Raw genomic sequence first — 19006 nt, forward strand, 5'->3', positions numbered from 1 at the left:
TTCATCAAGAGTGATGAATGCAAGGCCATTAACATCTTGTTGGCGCTGCGGAGGGGATCATCGCTTCCATTCCTGCTGCTTCAAAGAATACGTTTGCAATGGCTGTGGAACAATGGGACACCTCCAACATATGTGCAGGCGAGCTGCAAACCCTGCGAACCACCATGTTGCAGAGGACAACAGATCCACAGTGGATCACGACGAACCAGAGCCTCAGACTGAGGAGGCAGAGGTATATGGGGTGCACACATTTACCACAAAGTGTCCGCAGATAATGCTGAAGGTTGAAATAAATGGACTCCTGGTGTCAATGGAGCTGGACATGGGCACGAGCCAGTCCATAATGAGCAAAAAGACTTTCGATAAATTGTGGTGCAGCAAGGCCTCAAGGCCAGTCCTGACTCCCATTCGTACTAAACGGAGAACGTACACAAAGGAACTGATTCCCGTAATCGGCAGTGCTACCGTAAAGGTCTCCTACAATGGAGCGGTGCACGAGTTACCACTCTGGGTGGTACCAGGCAATGACCCCACGCTGTTTGGCAGGAGCTGGCTGGGAAAGATACGTTGGAACTGGGACGACGTCCAAGCCCTCTCGTCCATCAACGACACTTCATGCGCCCAGATCCTAAACAAGTTCCCCTCGCTGTTCGAACCAGGCATTGGGAAGTTCCAAAGAGAAAAAGTGCAGATCCACTTGATTCCGGGGGCGCGACCCATTCATCACAAGGCGAGAGCGGTACCGTACATGATGAGAGGGGGTGGAGATCGAGCTGAACCGGCTACAACGAGGGCATCATTTCGCCGATCGAATTCAACGAGTGGGCCAGTTCGATTGTTCCAGTGCTCAAGGAAGATGACACCGTCAGAATCTGTGGTGATTACAAAGGATCAACACCCGCTACCAAAGGCAGACGACCTATTTGCGACGCTGGTCGGAGGAAAAACGTTCACGAAGCTGGACTTGACCTCGGTCTACATGACGCAGGAGCTGGAGGAATCATCGAAGGGCCTCACCTGCATCAAACGCACAAAGGTCTCTTCATTTACAACAGATGCCCGTTTGGGACTCGATCAGCTGTGGCGATATTCCAGAGGAACATGGCAAGCTTGCTGAAGTTGGTACCGCGCACGGTGGCCTTCCAGGACGACATCTTGGTTACAGGTCTGGACACCGTCAAGCACCTGCAGAACCTGGAGGAGGATCTTAGTCGGCTTAATCGTGTGGGGCTCAGGTTAAAATGCTCGAAGTGTGTTTTCTTGGCGCCTGAAGTGGAGTTCCTGGGGAGAAGAATCGCGGCGGATGGCATCAGGCCCACCGATTCGAAGACGGAGGTAATCAAGAACTCAACGAGACCACAGAACGTGACGGAGCTGCGGTCGTTCCTAGGACTCCTGAACTACTTTGGTAACTTCTTACCAGGTCTTAACACATTGTTAGAACCCCTGCACTCTTTACTGCGAAAAGGAGATGAATGGGTATGGGGTAAAAGCCAAGAAAATGCCTTTGAGAAAGCTAGGAAACTGTTATGCTCAAACAAATTGCTTGCGTTGTATGATCCATGTAAGCATTTGGTACGAGCATGTGATGCGTCGTCAGATGTGTATTTCAACAAGCTAATGAATCTAGGAAATTGCAACCGGTTGCTTATGCATCCAGAAGTCTGTCTAAGGCTGAGAGAGCCTACAGCATGATCGAAAAAGAAGTGTTAGCGTGTGTTTATGGGATAAAGAAAATGCATCAATATCTGTTTGGGCTCAAATTTGAATTGGAAACCGACCATAAGCCACTTACAGCCCTCTTTGCTGAAAGGGGATAAATACGAATCGGCCTGCATCCAGAGATGGGCGCTCACATTGTCCACATACAACTACGCCATCCGCTACAGGCCAGGCACAAAAAACTGTGCCGATGCTCTCAGTAGACTGCCATTGCCCACCACAGGGGTGGAGATGGCACAGCCCGCAGATTTAATCATGGTAATGGAAGCATTCGAGAGTGAGCAATCACCTGTTACCGCCCGACAGATTAGAACCTGGACGAGCCAGGACCCTTTACTGTCCTCAGTAAAAAAAAAAACTGTGTGCTCCATGGGAGTTGGTCTTGTGTCCCGTTAGAGATGCAGGAAGAAATAAAGCTGTACCAACGGCGCAGAGATGAAATGTCCATACAGGCAGACGGCCTCCTATGGGGTAATCGGGTAGTGGTGCCAAAAAAGGGTAGGGACACTTTCATTAGTGACCTCCACAGTACCCACCCAGGCATTGTAATGATAAAAGCGATAGCCAGATCCCACATGTGGTGGCCCAGTATCGATGCAGACTAAGAGTCCTGTGTGCACAAATGTAACATATGTTCCCAGTTAAGCAATGCACCCAAGGAGGCGCCACTAAGTTTATGGTCCTGGTCCCTGGCCCTCCAAACCGTGGTCCAGGGTCCATGTCGACTATGCAGGCCCATTCTTGGGGAAAAATGTTTCTTGTGTTTGTAGATCCGTACTCCAAATGGATTAAATGTGAGATAATGTCGGCTAGCACATCCGCTGCCACCATTGAAAGCCTGCAGGCCATGTTAGCCACACACGGCCTGCCTGATGTCCTTGAGTGACAATGGGCCGTGCTTCACCAGTGCCGAGTTCAAAAAGTTCATGACCCATAATGGGATCAAACATGTCACATCTGCCCCGTATAAACCAGCGTCCAATGGTCAGGAAGAGCGAGCAGTGCAAACAATCAAGCAGAGCTTGAAGAGGGTAACTGAAGGCTCACTGCAGACTCGCCTATCCTGAGTCCTGCTTAGTTACCGCACAAGATCCCACTCGCTCACTCGGGTTCCCCCCCACTGAACTGCTCATGAAAAGGGCACTTAAAACAAGGCTCTCGTTAGTCCACCCTGATCTACACGAAAAGGTTGAGAGCAGGCGGCTTCAACAGAATACATATCATGATCGCGCAAATGTGTCATGCGAAATTGAGATTAATGATCCTGTATTTGTGTTGAACTATGGACAAGATCCCAAGTGGCTTCCCAGCACTGTCGTGGCCAAAGAGGGGAGTAGGGTGATTCTGGTCAAACTTTCAAATCGACTCACCTGCAGAAAACACTTGGACCAAACCAAACTAAGATTCATGGACTATCCAGAACAACCCACAATAGACTCTACCTTTTTCGACCCCCCAACACATACACACACACACACACACGTGGCAACCAACCCAGCGGTTGACCACGAAGCAGAACCCATCACCTACAGCAGCCCCCATCACCTACAGCAGGACTCACCACACCCAGCAGCCCTGCAAGGCCAGCTGCACAGCAGCCCAGCGAGGGCCCAACAAACGACTCACCAAAACCAGCATTTGCACCGAGACGATCAACCAGAGAAAGGAAGGCCCCAGATCGACTCACATTGTAAATAGCTACACTATTGACTTTGGGGGGGGGGGGGGGGGCGGAGTCTTGTTATGTTTGTAGACCTGTAAATACCTTGTTTAACCACCAGAGGGCTCATCCCCTGGAGTCCCAAGGGATCCCACAATCCCTTGGGAGCACCTGTACATAAGGAGGCCTCACAGGCTGGAGAGGCACTCTGGAGACCAGTAACAAAGGACTACGGTCACACATTACTTTGCGCTTACAGCATCTGGTCAGATTCTTTATTCAAGACATAACAGCAATGCCTTCCTAGTGGTCCAGATTTTGTGCAGATATTAACAGCGAGGCTAACAGCACTCGCCATTATAACAGAGTAAATCAGATGATACCACCGGCATCCACACATGCAATCTGGAAGTCGCCAGATCTGGCTGGATCACAAAGCATTATCGGGTCCTACTCTTGTCTGCCAAAACATCTCATTATTCCAGGATCATTCTGGAATGCAAAGATAACTCCTGGCTACTATTCTCTACTGCTTACCATCTTCTTAAATCCCTCTCCCCCGTCTCCACCACTCGAGTGCAAGGAGCTCATGGACTTCTTTGTCTCAAAGATTGACACCATCCGATAAGCTGCCTCTGCCAGTTCCCTTCCTTCCCCTAGCCCACCGAGCCAAACTTCCTCGGAGGTTCCCCCCTGCGCTAGCCCTGAATTTGCATATCTCTCATCTCCCCTCTTAACCTCTCCATGCTCATCTTGTCCGTGAGACCCACTTCCTGCTCCCTTGACCCTATTCCCACTAAACTGCTGACCACCCAACTTCCTTTTCTGGCTCCCATGTTAGCTGACATTGTTAACTGTTCTCTCTCCACAAGTACTGTTCCCCACTCTTCAAAAAAACAACCCTTGACCCCACTGTGCTTGCAAGCTACGGCCCGACCTCCAATTCCTCTTCAAAGTCCTTAAATGTGTTGTCACCTCCCAAGTTCGTGCCCATCTTTCCCAGAACTCCATGTATGAATCACATCAATCTGGTTTCCACCCCTGCCCCAGTAGAAAAACAGCTCTCAAAGTCACAAATGACTTCCTTTGTAACAAAGGTAAACTATCCCTCCTCATCCTTCTCAACCTGTCTGCAGCCTTTGACACGGTTTACCACTCCATCCTCCTCCAGCGCCTCTCCACCACCGTCCAGATGGGTGGGACTGCACTCGCCTGGTTCCATTCATATCTAATCATAGCCAGAGAATCACTTGCAATGGCTTCTCTTCCCACTCCCGCATCATTACATCTAATGTTCCCAAGGATCTATCCTTGGCCCCCTCCTATTTCTCATCTATATGCTGCCCCTTGGCGACATTATCCGAAAACATGCCGTCAGTTTCCACATGTACACTGACGACACCCAGCTCTACCTCACCACCACTTCTCTCGACCTCTTCAGGGTCTCTAAATTGCCAAGACTGCTTGTCCAACATCCAGTACTGGATGAGCAGAAATTTTCTCCAATTAAATATTGGGAAGACCGAAGCCATCGTCTTTGGACCCCACCACAAACTGCGTTACCTAGCCACCGACTCTATCCCTCTCCCTACATCTGACTGAGGCTAAACCAGACTGTTCACAACCTAGGTATCATATTTGAACCTGAAATGAGCTTCCAGCCACATATCCGCAGCATAACTAAAACCGTCTATTTCCACCTTCGTAACATAGCTCATCTCCGTTCCCGCCTCTGTTCAGCTATGCCTTTGTTACCTCTAGACTTGACAACTCCAACGCACTCCTGGTTGGCCTCCCAAATTCTACCCAACCTAAACTTAAGGACAGCCAAAATTCCTCTCGCCCTCACCGGACCGGACCTGTTAGAGGCAAGTTGCTGCTATGTATTTTTTAATTCTTTTAGTCTTAAGGAAGTGGCCCTCGAAATAGTGGATGCATTGGTGATCATTTTTCAACAGTCTATCGACTTTGGATCAGTTCCTATGGACTGCAGGGTAGCTAATGTAACCTCACGTTTTAAAAAAGGAGGGAGAAAACGTGTAATTATAGACCGGTTAGCCTGACATCAGTAGTGGGGAAAATGTTGGAATCAATTATTAAAAATGAAATAGCAGCGCATTTGGAAAGCAGTGACAGGGTCGGTCCAAGTCAGCACGGGTTTATGAAAGGGAAATCATGCTTGACAAATCTTCTAAAAAATTTTGAGGATGTAACTGGTAGAGTGGACAAGGGAGAACCAGTGGATGTGGTGTATTTGGACTTTCAAAAGGCTTTTGACAAGGTCCCAAACAATTTTGCACACCAATCTCTTAAGGGACATGGTATTGGGGGTGATGTATTGACGTGGCTAGAGAACTGGTTGGCAGACAGGAAGCAGAGAGTTGGGATTAACGGGTCCTTTTCAGAATGGCAGGCAGTGACTAGTGGGGTGCCGCAGGGCTCAGTGCTGGGACCCCAGCTATTTACAATATACATCAATGATTAGATGAAGGAATTGAGTGTAATATCTCCAAGTTTGCAGGTGACACTAAGCTGGGTGGCAGTGTGAGCTGTGAGGAGGATGCTCAGAGACTGCAGGGTGACTTGGACAGGTCAGGTGAGTGAGCAAATGCATGGCAGATGCAGTATAATGTGGATAAATGTGAGGTTATCCACTTTGGTGGCAAAAACATGAAGGCAGAATATTATCTGAATGGTGGCAGATTAGGAAAAGGAGAAGTGCAACGAGACCTGGGTGTCATGGTACATCAGTCGTTGAAAGTTGGCATGCAGGTACAGCAGGCGGTGAAGGCGGCAAATGGTATGTTGGCCTTCATAACTAGGGGATTTGAGTATAGGAGCGGGGAGGTCTTACTGCAGTTGTACAGGGCCTTGGTGAGGCCTCATCTGGAATATTGTGTTCAGTTTTGGTCTCCTAATCTGAGGAAGGACGTTCTTGCTATTGAGGGAGTGCAGCGAAGGTTCACCAGACTGATTCCCGGGATGGCAGGACTGACATATGAGGAGATATTGTATCGACTGGGCCTGTATTCACTGAAGTTGACAAGGCTGAGAGGAGATCTCATAGAAACATAAAATTCTGACGGGACTGGACAGGTTAGATGCAGGAAGAATGTTCCCGATGTTGGGGAAGTCCAGAACCAGGGGACACAGTCTAAGGATAAGGGGTAAGCCATTTAGGACTGAGATGAGGAGAAACTTCTTCACTCAGAGTTGTTAACCTGTGGAATTCTCTACCGCAGAGAGTTGTTGATGCCAGTTCATTGGATATATTCAAGAGGGAGTTAGATATGGTCCTTACGGCTAAAGGGATCAAGGGGTATGGAGAGAATGCAAGAAAGGGGTACTGAGGTAAATGATCAGCCATGATCTTATTGAATGGTGGTGCAGGCTCGAAGGGCCGAATGGCCGACTCCTGCACCTATTTTCTATGTCTATCCGGACATCTGCTGCACCAATTTCCATACCTGCGCCAATTTTCTTAACTCTCCAGAAGGTTTTTCCGGAGAGGCCACATGCACTGGCCTAAGCAGAACTGGAGTAACTCTCAGCTGGCCAAACTTCCCTAAATGGCCAGAATTGGCATAGGTGGCTGGTTACGCTCCCTTTGGCTGAAAAAAAAAACTGACCTAAAAAAATCGTAACTAACTGAGTTACACTGGTGCAAATTGATTGGGGAAACTGTGGTTTTTCAACTTAGGCCAAAAAGAGCAGGCTGCTCCAAAAAAAAAAACGGCGCAAATCACCGGGGAAAATCGAGCCCTATGTCTGTAATCTCTTTCAGGCTCACAACCACCCGAGATGTCTGCGCTCCTCAAATTCTGACCTCTTGAGCATCCCTGATTATAAATGCTCAACCATTGATGGCCGTGCCTTCAGGTGCCTAGGCCCCAAGCTCTGGAACTCCCTCCCTAAACCTCTGTCTCTTGACCTCTCTTTCCTCCTTTAAGACGATCCTTAAAACCTACCTCTTTCTGCCGTAATTTCTTCATGTGGCTTGGTGTCAAATGTATTTGTTTTGTCTTCCTGTGAAGCACCTCGGGACGTTTTACTACATTAAGGGCACTATAGAAATACAAGTTGTTGTTGTTTCTGCTGTCAGAGATAATGCTCCACAGGATACGCAATGCAATGGTGTGAAGTTGCGATACTTACCAGTTACCGATTAAAAATGCCAGAAAAAGTTAGGGCTGGTGCATTCAGCAGTAAGTGAATTTTTAACATGGATATAAGTGATAATTACTGCCAAACAACCTCCCTGGTCCTGAAAATTTAATTTTACAAGAGTGGAGTCTCATTTTTTCAGAAGATAATTAGTGTTGGAGATGTAAAACAAATAATGTTTTTTTTTACTTTTTCTTCCTCTCTTAATCCCACCAGGCTTTCCCAATCTTTATTTTGCTGTTTGTATGATTTAAATCAATTAATAATTCCTGCTTTATACTTCCTCGTTTAGACTCTGTCTGAGAGATTCTTCAATCTGATTGGTTGAAGAGCCTCTCTGTTTCTTGCTCTGCTCAGAGACATCACAGATCCCCTGTAGAGGGCACCGCACTGGATCAGACACCAGATGATAGCAAGTCTTCACTCTAAAGCCCACAAAAACTTTGTGCTGTCAACATGGTGAACAGCTAGCCTTCGCTACTGACTGCAAAATCCGGGCCAAGAAATGTTTGTAAGCAAAAATGTTAAACAACTTATTTTAAAAATGGTTAGAGTTCAAATTCGAACTATTATGGATGCCCATAAAGATATACAATTCTTTACAGGTACAGCTTAAAGGTGTGGCAAGAAAAATTGTTGTGTGCTGCATTTATCCCACAAAGTAACATCCCCAGTACAACTTTACCCACAAGATAAACTCAACAGCAAGCCCTTGAAATTATGATATGGAAATATTAGCACACGTTTAATGTGTGAAATAAATTAATTGCATTAATTGAATTAAAATCACAGACAAGGAAATTGCATAACGTCCTCTACTCATAGACTAATATCCACAAAGCATAATTCCAAGGCCAGAAAAACTTACTTCCCCCAACTTTAAAGAAAATCTCCTCAATGAATCCATGGTATAAGCAAAGAATGTTATAAAAATAAACTATTTCATTTCAAGTCCTGGATTATGAAATAGTTGTAATAAATTACTTCAAATGTGTCCCTTGTGGGAAATATTTTTACCAGCAAACCTTTCCATCATGAAGTCATTACAATGCAACAAAAACCTGAATGTTACAAGCTGGATTTCTCGGTCAGAGCAGGTGACAGTTGCACAATGTTCAGGACAGAGGACTAGAGGATTTTGGTTATGAGCAAACTATTAAAATTCATAATTTCTTCAGCAGGGTCACGTTCCTTTATATTTTTCCAAAGTATGTATGTTTTAATTCCCTGTTTGCCCATAGCTTAAGGAGGAAGAGTGAACAAGCTTCAGCTGTCTGCCCTCAATGCATGGTTTCCACAGTTCTCAGCCAGGCTGCTGCATACAGCGTTTCACAACAACCAATCTGGAATAAAAAACCAGTCAGAAGAGTCCGAGCTGGCAGAAATTGTTCTGCCCCAAAGCTTTATGACCGACCAATGACAGAGCAATGTTAAAGGCAAATGAGGTGAATTCTGTCTCCCAAACCACTCCACCTTTCTGACTTGTGGAGCAAGAATAGAAACCTTAGTAAATGGGATGGTGGAGGAGGGGGATGTGACGAGGAGTGAAAATAAATTGTTACCCAAGTGCCTTATACAAGCAGGTACTGAACTCTGGAATAAGTTACATGGACCCTGGCTAATCCTCCACACAATATTAATTCATCACACCAATATTTAAATAAGAGAAAGCTCATTCGCCACAAAGGAAACAGAGCCAGGTCCTAGAGTTAGAGTCTAAAACAGTACTGAATCAGACTGCTGTGAAATTTCACATCATAGATCAAATATAAGCAAATGTCTCAGCTAAATGATTCCAAATGTGTGGCACTGGGGTCAGGGAAAAAACGTAACTTAGCATTTCAACAACTCATTATTCCAATGTCTCTTGAGTATCAAGTTATGTATCTGAAAAGATAATGGTCCAAAAATTGCTGTCAAAATAACAGCGAAGTTAATGCGCCCACCATTATTTAAGTGCACTTTTTTTTTGTTCATTGTCAGATCAACTCCAGTGCCAAAGATCACTGCGCTACTACACTTGATCTTAGCCAAAAGGCCGAGAGGGGAAGCTGCACCGTTCCTGGAAACACTGCAATACCAGGTCGATACGTGGAGTGGACGGAGCAAGCCCCTGTTCCAAAAATCAATTTAATATTTGGTCCCCAGATAGGGGATATTAAACTGATAAGAACAGATACTACACTTGATCTTAGCCAAAAGGCCGAGAAGCGATTAAGTACACATGCCATAGCAACTTCAGGCGAAGGGCAGATGCATGGTTAAACATGGCTATCCAAAAATTGCTGTCAGAGTTGCGTCGCTCTGCTGTAACCTTTATGAAAACAGCGTCTCACTGTCTGGTTCCCAATTGAAATGCATTGAGTGGCATGAAGTTACTGTACTTAAAATGTAGCTATGAATTAAGCGCACTACAGAAAATTAAGTCAATGCATTTCAAGTATAGGTATTCAAGTCAAGTATCAAGTATCAGTGTTAATTACCGTCAAGTCAACCTTTCCACTGAAAATTAACAATTACATGGAGTCTCATTCCTTCAAGTTTTAATTGTTGGAGATTTTTTTTTAATTACATTTTTTTTTTTTTAAAATGTACTTTTTCTTTTTCCCTTTCCTTTCTCTTGATCCAAACTTTCTTTCCCTCGCTCTTCCTTTTTCTGATTTGACATTGAATTCACTATTCTAACTTACACTTCCTTGTTCAGACCTTGTGTGCTTCAATTTCACAATCTTTCAATCTGATTAAACATGCCAAGCAACTGTGCATCGCCTTAACCACTCAGATTCCAGATGCCCTGTAGAGGACGCAGCACGGTTTCCATTTTGCACTTCCAACAACTTGAACAAAATATCATGAGATTGAATGGGCATGGGCAAAGTCTAACTAACAGCAGGCACGTTCGTTTTTTTGGGTTATTATTCAGTTTACAGTAGCACTGAAAATTGATGTGGGCTTGTTATCATGTTAGCAACACAACTCAACAGAAGTTTGCTTCTTTCCTTTAATTTAGACGAGTGCTTTGAGCCAACATTTTTTGTATAGAATTAGTTAAAAAAATAATCATTGAGCTCACTTTGTTTTCCATTCCCAATATTGATAAAAACTATGAAAAAACGAATCTACTAGTCGCACCGAAGCAGATGTTACTTTTCTGAAAATTGCATTAAGCCTAGAAGAACTCATCTTGCCTGTTAGTTCAGTAAATTTCATCATCATAGACAGTCCCTCGAAATCAAGGAAGATTTGCTTCAACTCCAAAAGTGAGGTCTCAGGTGGCTGTACAGTCCAATGTGGGAATTACACTCGAACAGGTGGGTCAGACAGTGGTGGAAGGAAAGAATGGGTGGGGAGCCTGGTTTGTCACACGCTCCTTCCACTGCCTGCGCTTGTTTTCTGCATGCTCTCAGCGACAAGACTAGAGGTGCTCAGCGCCCTCCTGGATACTCTTCCTTCACTTTGGGCGGTCTTGGGCCAGGGATTCACAGGTGACAGTGGGGATGTCACACTTTATCAAGGAGGCTTTGAGGGTATCCTTGAAGCGTTTCCTCTGCCCACCTGGGGCTTGCTTGCCGTATAGGAGTTCTGAGTAGAGTACTTGCTTAGGGAGTCTCATGTTGGGCATTCGGACCATGTGGCACACCCAACGGAGCTGGTCGAGGGTGGTCAGTGCTTCGATGCTGGGGATGTTGGCCTGACTCACTAACGTCAGTATATTTATCCAGTGGGTAGCTGATAAATATAGATCAGGAAGGTCACAGGTTTGATGCCCAGTCTGTGCTGAGTTAGAAAAAAGGTGGTATAGGGTAATGCAATTGGTCTCAGCATCATTGCGTTAGGGAAGAGAACAATCATACGTGATTCTGCTTGATAATTTACAAATGATGCTGTTGGAAAGCCGATGTGCAGACACTGGCTTGAGTTAGAATTGAATCAGCTGTTATTTCCACCAGGGTCGAATATCCTGACAGTATTCACCGTCAAGACTCACATACCAATAAATGCTTATTTGGACAAGGTCTTGAAGAATGTCTGGTACCTATGGAAATGTATTCCAAAGGGTCAGAGTCTTCAGGTGAGGGGAATAGAAAATCGGCAATAAGGAGAACACTAAGAACATCGTTGCACTGTACAGTGTAGTCCCTGCCAATAGGCACTCAATACAATGTCATCCGTCACATGATGCCTTTTACCTTGAGGACTTATATTGTTATTACTTATTACTTATTCACCCACAGCAAGCTGCCTCTCCTCATTGTGTTTAAAGGCAACAGAGTCATGTAATTTGCATGTAAAAATATATCTGTCCACACAGAACTGTACAATATTGTAATACCGGTTGAACCTCCCTTATCCAGAACCATTCCCAGCCACCGGGTGGCACATGCACAGAACTCCGACATGAACAAATTGAAGTCCTTCCTCGCTGCCGACTCCCGCAATCACTGGCCTGACCCCGCAATCCACCCCTCCCACCCTCACCCATGATCCTTTATCCGCAACAGGCCGGGTCCGGATAAGGGAGGTTGAACCTGTAACAGCATTGCTTTCTGTGTACAATGTGCTTACATGGGCTGCCCCGACCTGTGTGAGAACACCACCGCAAGTCGGGGCTATAAACAGAGCTGGGGCGCCAGGCCCTGGAACATTGTGGGCGAAAGTGCGGCGAATAAGGGTACGGGGCCCAGAAGAGCAGAGCGCCCAGAGGCAGCACGGGCCAGCCCACACTGCGATGTGTGTGTCCACTAGGTCCATGCAGCAGAGCAGGTCTCCAGTCGTCCTGGTTCAACCCTTGCCACTGGCTAAAGGCCTAGCTCTGACAAGCCCGTGTGGTGGCTGATGTGCAACGTTAAAAAAAATCCACGCACAGGCATCTTCCATCCCATCAATTGGAGTTCACGACTGGAACATCGGGTCCTTCATTAAAACATCTGTGAACTCATGTGGAAGCAAGTCATCCTCGTTCGCGAGATCGCCTATGCTTATAAAATAAACTATGGTAACACACACAGGTCTTTTGATCCATTCCAATTTTGTACAGCCGACTCCCAGTCCCAGATATCCTGCAACAGATTAACCAAGTAGTTTCTCAACATCTCGTCATCTAATTACATGTTAAAACTTAAACCATATAAACAGTCCAAAAGAAACCACCTGAAGCGTTGTTTTTCTTCACTGCCCCATTAGCCTGTTATTGGGTTATCATAGATTACCTTACTGGAAATGTTCAATCGAAATTAAAGTCACATCATCAACTTTCAGTGACATCTCACCACTTTCAAAAAACACAATTAAAATATTTCAATGAACTAATATAAAAATCAGTTGCAGAAAGTTATGTGAACAAACTACCATCAATATAAAAAAGGAAAATTTACAAATGCTAGAAATACACAGCCTGCTAGTCAGCACCTGAAAAGACAGACAAATCATAACCTGTCTGGGATCACAGGATGGGGTTGTGGGGAAAATGTGGCCACCAGCCCTCAGCAGTTCCATTCAATTCACTATCCCCAACACCCATGTTCCACCTGCCCCCTACGTCACTTTTATTACATCTCCTACCCCATTGTCTTCTCAATAATACCAACCCCCTTCACATTACCCTCCAGTCCTATCGCTAGCTCTACCTTGACCCCTTTGTAATACTAGCTTAACCTCGGTGTCCTACCATTTGCACTCCAGCTGTCATTCGTCTCACCCTTAACCATCCATACACTTCACCCTCACTTGCTCTCAAGGACTGGTAACAACAGGTTCTCACCTGGTTTCCATCCTACCCTTCCCGCCCATTCAAACAAACAAGCTCTGTTTGCTTTCCAACCCACAAGCTGGCTGACAAACCCTCACCGCTGATGAATTTTCCAATCATTGCCAACACCCACCCAATACTCACTGAATTTTCTAGTCGTTGACAATCTCCCACCACCCACACAGTGAACTTATCATTGACACTTACTCCCTCCGCAGGAGAATTTCCCCCGGCAGTGAGGGAGTCTACAATGCCCCACTGCCCTCTCCTACCTTCTCCGACTCCCAAGCCCCTCCCCACTTCATGGGCTCAATTTTCCCCAATTATCTGCACCGTTTGGTGTGCACCGTTTTTTTTGTGGAGTAAATTAAAATCTCCAAGTTTCCCCAAAGTTTCTGCGCCAGCGTAATTCACTTAGGGCAGTTTTATTAGGCTACGTTTTTTTTTACTGCATTGGGGGCGTAACCTGCCACCCACGCCAATTCTGGCTATTTATGCAAGTTTGGCCAACTACGATTTTTCTTAAGACGCCATATGTGTCCTTTCTGAAAAACTTCTGGGCAGTTAACAAAATTAGTGCGGGTAAGAGAATCAGCGCAGAAGATCCAGTTCCAGATCCAGGCCGGGACAGCAGCGGCAGAGAGGGAGAGTGTGTGGGTAATTATAATATCTTTTACTTACCGGTCCTGTAACAATATCCTTTTTGTCTTTAATCTTCAATTAACTTTAATCTGGGGCTTTTGGTCTGGTCTGTCCACCCTTTCGTCCTGGGCTCGGAGCGGCACCAGCTTCAGGGGGAGGGAGGCCTTTTGGCCCGTGCTAGGAATGGCACCGGCTAGGAGTGGCACTGGGCACCAGCAAGGGGGGGGGGGGAGGAGGCGGGGAAAAGAGGGGCCTTTCCAATTCAGCTTACTTTTGGCACAAATATTTTCATGTTGGTAAGCTGTAATGTGCTTGTGCAGATTACTGTGAGCTGGCCAGAATGTCTCTTATGTTTCACTTTCCAGCGTCAACCCGCAGTGTCCCCCCCGTTACCCTGGCAACCCGATCTTTTTGGCGCACATCTCAGGCTTCACCCACAGAGATTGAGGACAATGTGCGCCTGGCCACATTCACAAGTTAAAATGGGGAAACTTTCAACTTTTTATTTAAGCATAGCCGGGCCCAAAGAAAACGGGTGTAACTCTTCCAATATGCAAAAAAACGGCATTGCGGAAAATTGAGCCCCATACCTCATCGCTTCCCAAGCTTCCTCGCCCCTTGTCCAATTATTGCTCAGCAATCTGTCAATGAAATGAATACAGGTTGAACGTCCAAAATCCGGAGTTCCAGAATCCGGAATCAGGACTCCAGGCCGATTGGTGGCATGGTCGTCCGGAATCCGTAAAATGTTCCGGAGTTCGGACCCGCCGAACTCGAGATCCCACCGCTGCCCGACCTCAGGCCTCAGTTCACACTGCCCCCCCTCACCCCTCACCGCTGCCCGACCTCGGGCCTCGCCTCACCGCCACTGCCCTGACTTCGAGGCCTCCTCGCCGGCCCGTCCGAACACCACCTCCACGATGGGCCAGCCGACCAGCTCCTCCGGTGGGGAGGCCTCGCCCAAACTCTTCTCTGGCGGCAGAGCCCCGCCCGAACAACTCCACGGCGGCGGGGCCCCACCCAAACAGCTCATCACGCGGCAACCCGAACAGCTCTTCAGCAAGCCCCCCACCCCACCGGCTTCTCTGGTGTTTCCGAATTCGTGACGTCAGAAAGACGCTCCAAAATCTGGCAAAATGCAAAATCCGGAACGGTCTCAGTCCCGAGGGTTCCGGAATTGGGACAGTACACTTTTAGTGCCTTTCATCTCGACTGCCCATGTGCAACATCACAGGAGCATTGGCCTAGATATTAACCCCGCATGGACAGAAAAGGGTCAGGGAAGGGGTTTAAAGACCAAAATGAAGGAACGTGTCTCCAACCCACCGCATACGCACCCATGGAGAGGTGGGACATTTCATTATGAGAGTGGGTGGGACATATGGATTATGAGAGTAAACCAGCAATATAAAAACACAGCAAGAGCTTCCACAGGTATATAAAAAGGAAGAGAGGATCTGAAGTAAACGTTGGTCCCTTAGAGGATGAGACTGGGGAATCAATAATGGGAAACAGGAAAATGGCAGAGACTTCGAAAAAAAAATGTGTGCCTGTCTTCACAGTAGAAGATACAAAGCATCCCAATAATTTATAATCAAGGGGCTATTGGGAGGGGGGGGAAACTTAAAACAATTAATATCACTAGAGAAAAAGTACTAGGCAAACTAGTGGGTCTAAAATTGGGCTAGGCCCCTGGACCTGATGGCCTGCATCCTGGGGTCTAAAAAGAAGTGGCTGCAGAGATAGTGGACGCATTGGTTATAATCTTACAACATTTTCGAGAATCTGGAAAGGTCCCAGTAGACTGGAAAACTGCAAGAAAGGAGGGAGACAGAAAGCAGGAAACTATCGTTAGGAAAATGCTGGAAGTAAGGAAACAGTCGGAGATTTCGAAAATCATAATAAAACCATGTTGACTCTGCTTGACTGTATGAAAGGGAAATCATGTCGGACAAATTTGCTGCAATTCTTTGAGGATGCAACGAGCAGGGCGGATAAAGGGGAACCAGTAGATGTGTATTTGGATTTCGAGAAAGCAATAGATTAGGTGCCACACAATAGGTTCCTGCACACGGGTTGGGGGTAATATATTAGCATGGATAGAGGATTGACTAGCTAACAGAAAACAGAGAGTCAGGATAAATGGGTTGGCAAACTGTAACTAGTGGGGTGCAGCAGAGATCAGTCCTGGGGCCTCAACTATTTACAATCTATATTAATTACTTTGATGAAGGGACAGAGTGTAATGTAGACATAGAAAACATAGAAACATAGAAAATAGGTGCAGGAGTAGGCCATTCAGCCCTTCTAGCCTGCACCGCCATTCAATGAGTTCATGGCTGAACATGAAACTTCAGTACCCCCTTCCTGCTTTCTCGCCATAACCCTTGATCCCCCGAGTAGTAAGGACTTCATCTAACTCCCTTTTGAATATATTTAGTGAATTGGCCTCAACTACTTTCTGTGGTAGAGAATTCCACAGGTTCACCACTCTCTGGGTGAAGAAGTTTCTCCTCATCTCGGTCCTAAATGGCTTACCCCTTATCCTCAGACTGTGACCCCTGGTTCTGGACTTCCCCAACATTGGGAACATTCTTTCTGCATCTAACCTGTCTAAACCCGTCAGAATTTTAAACGTTTCTATGAGATCCCCTCTCATTCTTCTGAACTCCAGTGAATACAAGCCCAGTTGATCCAATCTTTCTTGATAGGTCAGTCCCGCCATCCCGGGAATCAGTCTGGTGAACCTTCGCTGCACTCCCTCAATAGCAAGAATGTCCTTCCTCAAGTTAGGAGACCAAAACTGTACACAATACTCCAGGTGTGGCCTCACCAAGGCCCTGTACAACTGTAGCAACACCTCCCTGCCCCTGTATTCAAATCCCCTCGCTATGAAGGCCAACATGCCATTTGCTTTCTTAACCGCCTGCTGTACCTGCATGCCAACCTTCAATGACTGATGTACCATGACACCCAGGTCTCGTTGCACCTTCCCTTTTCCTAATCTGTCACCATTCAGATAATAGTCTGTCTCTCTGTTTTTACCACCAAAGTGGATAACCTCACATTTATCCACATTATACTTCATCTGCCATGCATTTGCCCACTCACCTAACCTATCCAAGTCACTCTGCAGCCTAATAGCATCCTCCTCGCAGCTCACACTGCCACCCAACTTAGTATCATCTGCAAATTTGGAGATTTGGAGACAAGTTTGCTGATGATACAAAATGGGTGGGAAAGCAAGTTATGAGGAGGATGCAAAGAATCTGCAAAGAGATTTAGTTAGGCTAAGTGAGCAGGCAAAAATTTGGCAGATGGAGTATAATGTGGGAAAATGTGAGGTCATCCACTTCGGTAGGAAAAATAAAAAAGCAAATTATTTTTTAAATGGGGAGAGATTACAAAATGCTGCAGTAGAGGGGGACATGGGGGTACATGAAACATAAAAGGTGAGTATGCAGGTACAGCAAGTAATCAGGAAGGCAAATTGAATGTTGGCCTTTATTGCAAGGGAGATAGAGTATAAAAGTAGGGAAGTCCTGCTCCAACTGTACAGGGCATTGGTGAGACCACACCTGGAGTAGTGCATACAGTTTTGGTCTCCTTATTTAAGGAGGGAAATACTTGCATTGGAAGCAGTTCAGAGAAGGTTCACTAGGTTGATTCTAGAGATGAAGGGGGTGTCTTATGAAGAAAGGTTGAGCAGGTTGGGCCTGTACACATTGGAGTTTAGAAGAATGAGTGATGATCTTATTGAAACGTATAAGATTGAGGGGGGTTGACAGGGTAGATGCAGAGAGGATGTTTCCTCTCGCGGGAGAATCTAGAACTAGGGGACATAGCTTCAGAATAAGGGGTCACCTATTTAAAACGGAGATGAGGAGGAATTTCTTCTGAGGGTTGTAAATCTTTGGAATTCTCTACCCCAGGGAGCTGTGGAGGCTGAGTCACTGAATATATTGAAGGTGGCGACAGACAGATTTTTGAACGATAAGGGAGTCAAGGGTTATGGGGAGCGGGCAGGGAAGTGGAGTTGAGGCCAAAATCAGATCAGCCATGATCTCATTGAATGGTGGAGCAGGCTGAAGGGGCAAAAATGGCCTACTCCTGCTCCTATTTCTTATGTTCATTAACATAGGGCTCCCACTGCACCATCAGGAGCCCAATTTAAACTTTACAGTTGATGCGTGGATTTCTTTGGGGCAGAGAAACCCAGCAGTGAAAAGGAGGCGGGAGCTACTGGCTCCACAAGGCAATTGCCTTTTTCAGCACTTCTTGTGGGCCAGAAGCAGCAGGAGTACTCCCCCAGCCCATCAAGGAAGTCCTCAGCCTTCCCTTGCTGATTGCCGCCCATATCTTTTCCCGCCACTGCCATCACCCCACCCCCAAGCCAGAGGCCATTCAGCCTGTCGAACTTATGCTGGCTCTTTGCAAAAGCTCTTCAGCTAGTCCCACTCCCCCCGCCCTTTCCCCATAGCCCTGCATTTGTTTTTCCTTCAGGTACTTATCCAATTCCCTTTTAACAGCCACAATTGAGTCTGCCTCCACCACCCTCTCAGACATTCTAAATCCTAACCACTCACTGCGTAAAAAAGTTTTTCCTCATGTCGCCTTTGGTTCATTTGCCAATCACCTTTATTCTGTGTCCTCTGGTTCTCGACCTTTCCGCCAATGGGAATAATTTCTCTCCATCTATTCTGTCTAGACACCTCATGATTTTGAACACCTCTTTCAAATCTCTGCTTCAAGGAGAACAACCCCAGCTTCTCCAGTCTATCCACGTAACTGAAGTCCCTCATCCCTGGAACCATTCTCATAAATCTTTTCTACACCCTTTAAGGCCTTCACATCTTCCTAAAATGCAGTGCCCATAATTGGATACAATACTCCAGTTGAGGCCGGACAAGTGTTTTATAAAGATGCATCATAACTTCCTTGCTTTTGTACTCTATGCATCTATTTATGAAGCCCAGGATCCTGTATGCTTTTTTAACCGCTTTCTCATCCTGCCCTGCCACCTTCAACGATTTGTGCACATATACCCCCAGGTCTCTCTATTCATGCAC

The 19006-nt window shown here is 46.2% G+C and overlaps 1 protein-coding gene and 1 pseudogene across 3 annotated transcripts in view; both read right to left on the minus strand.

Annotated features, from left to right (window-relative positions):
- Nucleotides 1-19006, minus strand: part of tmem135 (transmembrane protein 135) — a 594106-nt gene that overhangs the window by 448583 nt on the left and 126517 nt on the right. The window lies entirely within an intron of this gene.
- Nucleotides 9593-9761, minus strand: LOC139275470 (U2 spliceosomal RNA; annotated as a pseudogene).

This window comes from Pristiophorus japonicus, chromosome 10 (genome assembly GCF_044704955.1).
Source record: "Pristiophorus japonicus isolate sPriJap1 chromosome 10, sPriJap1.hap1, whole genome shotgun sequence".
Classification (NCBI taxonomy): Eukaryota; Metazoa; Chordata; class Chondrichthyes; family Pristiophoridae; genus Pristiophorus; species Pristiophorus japonicus.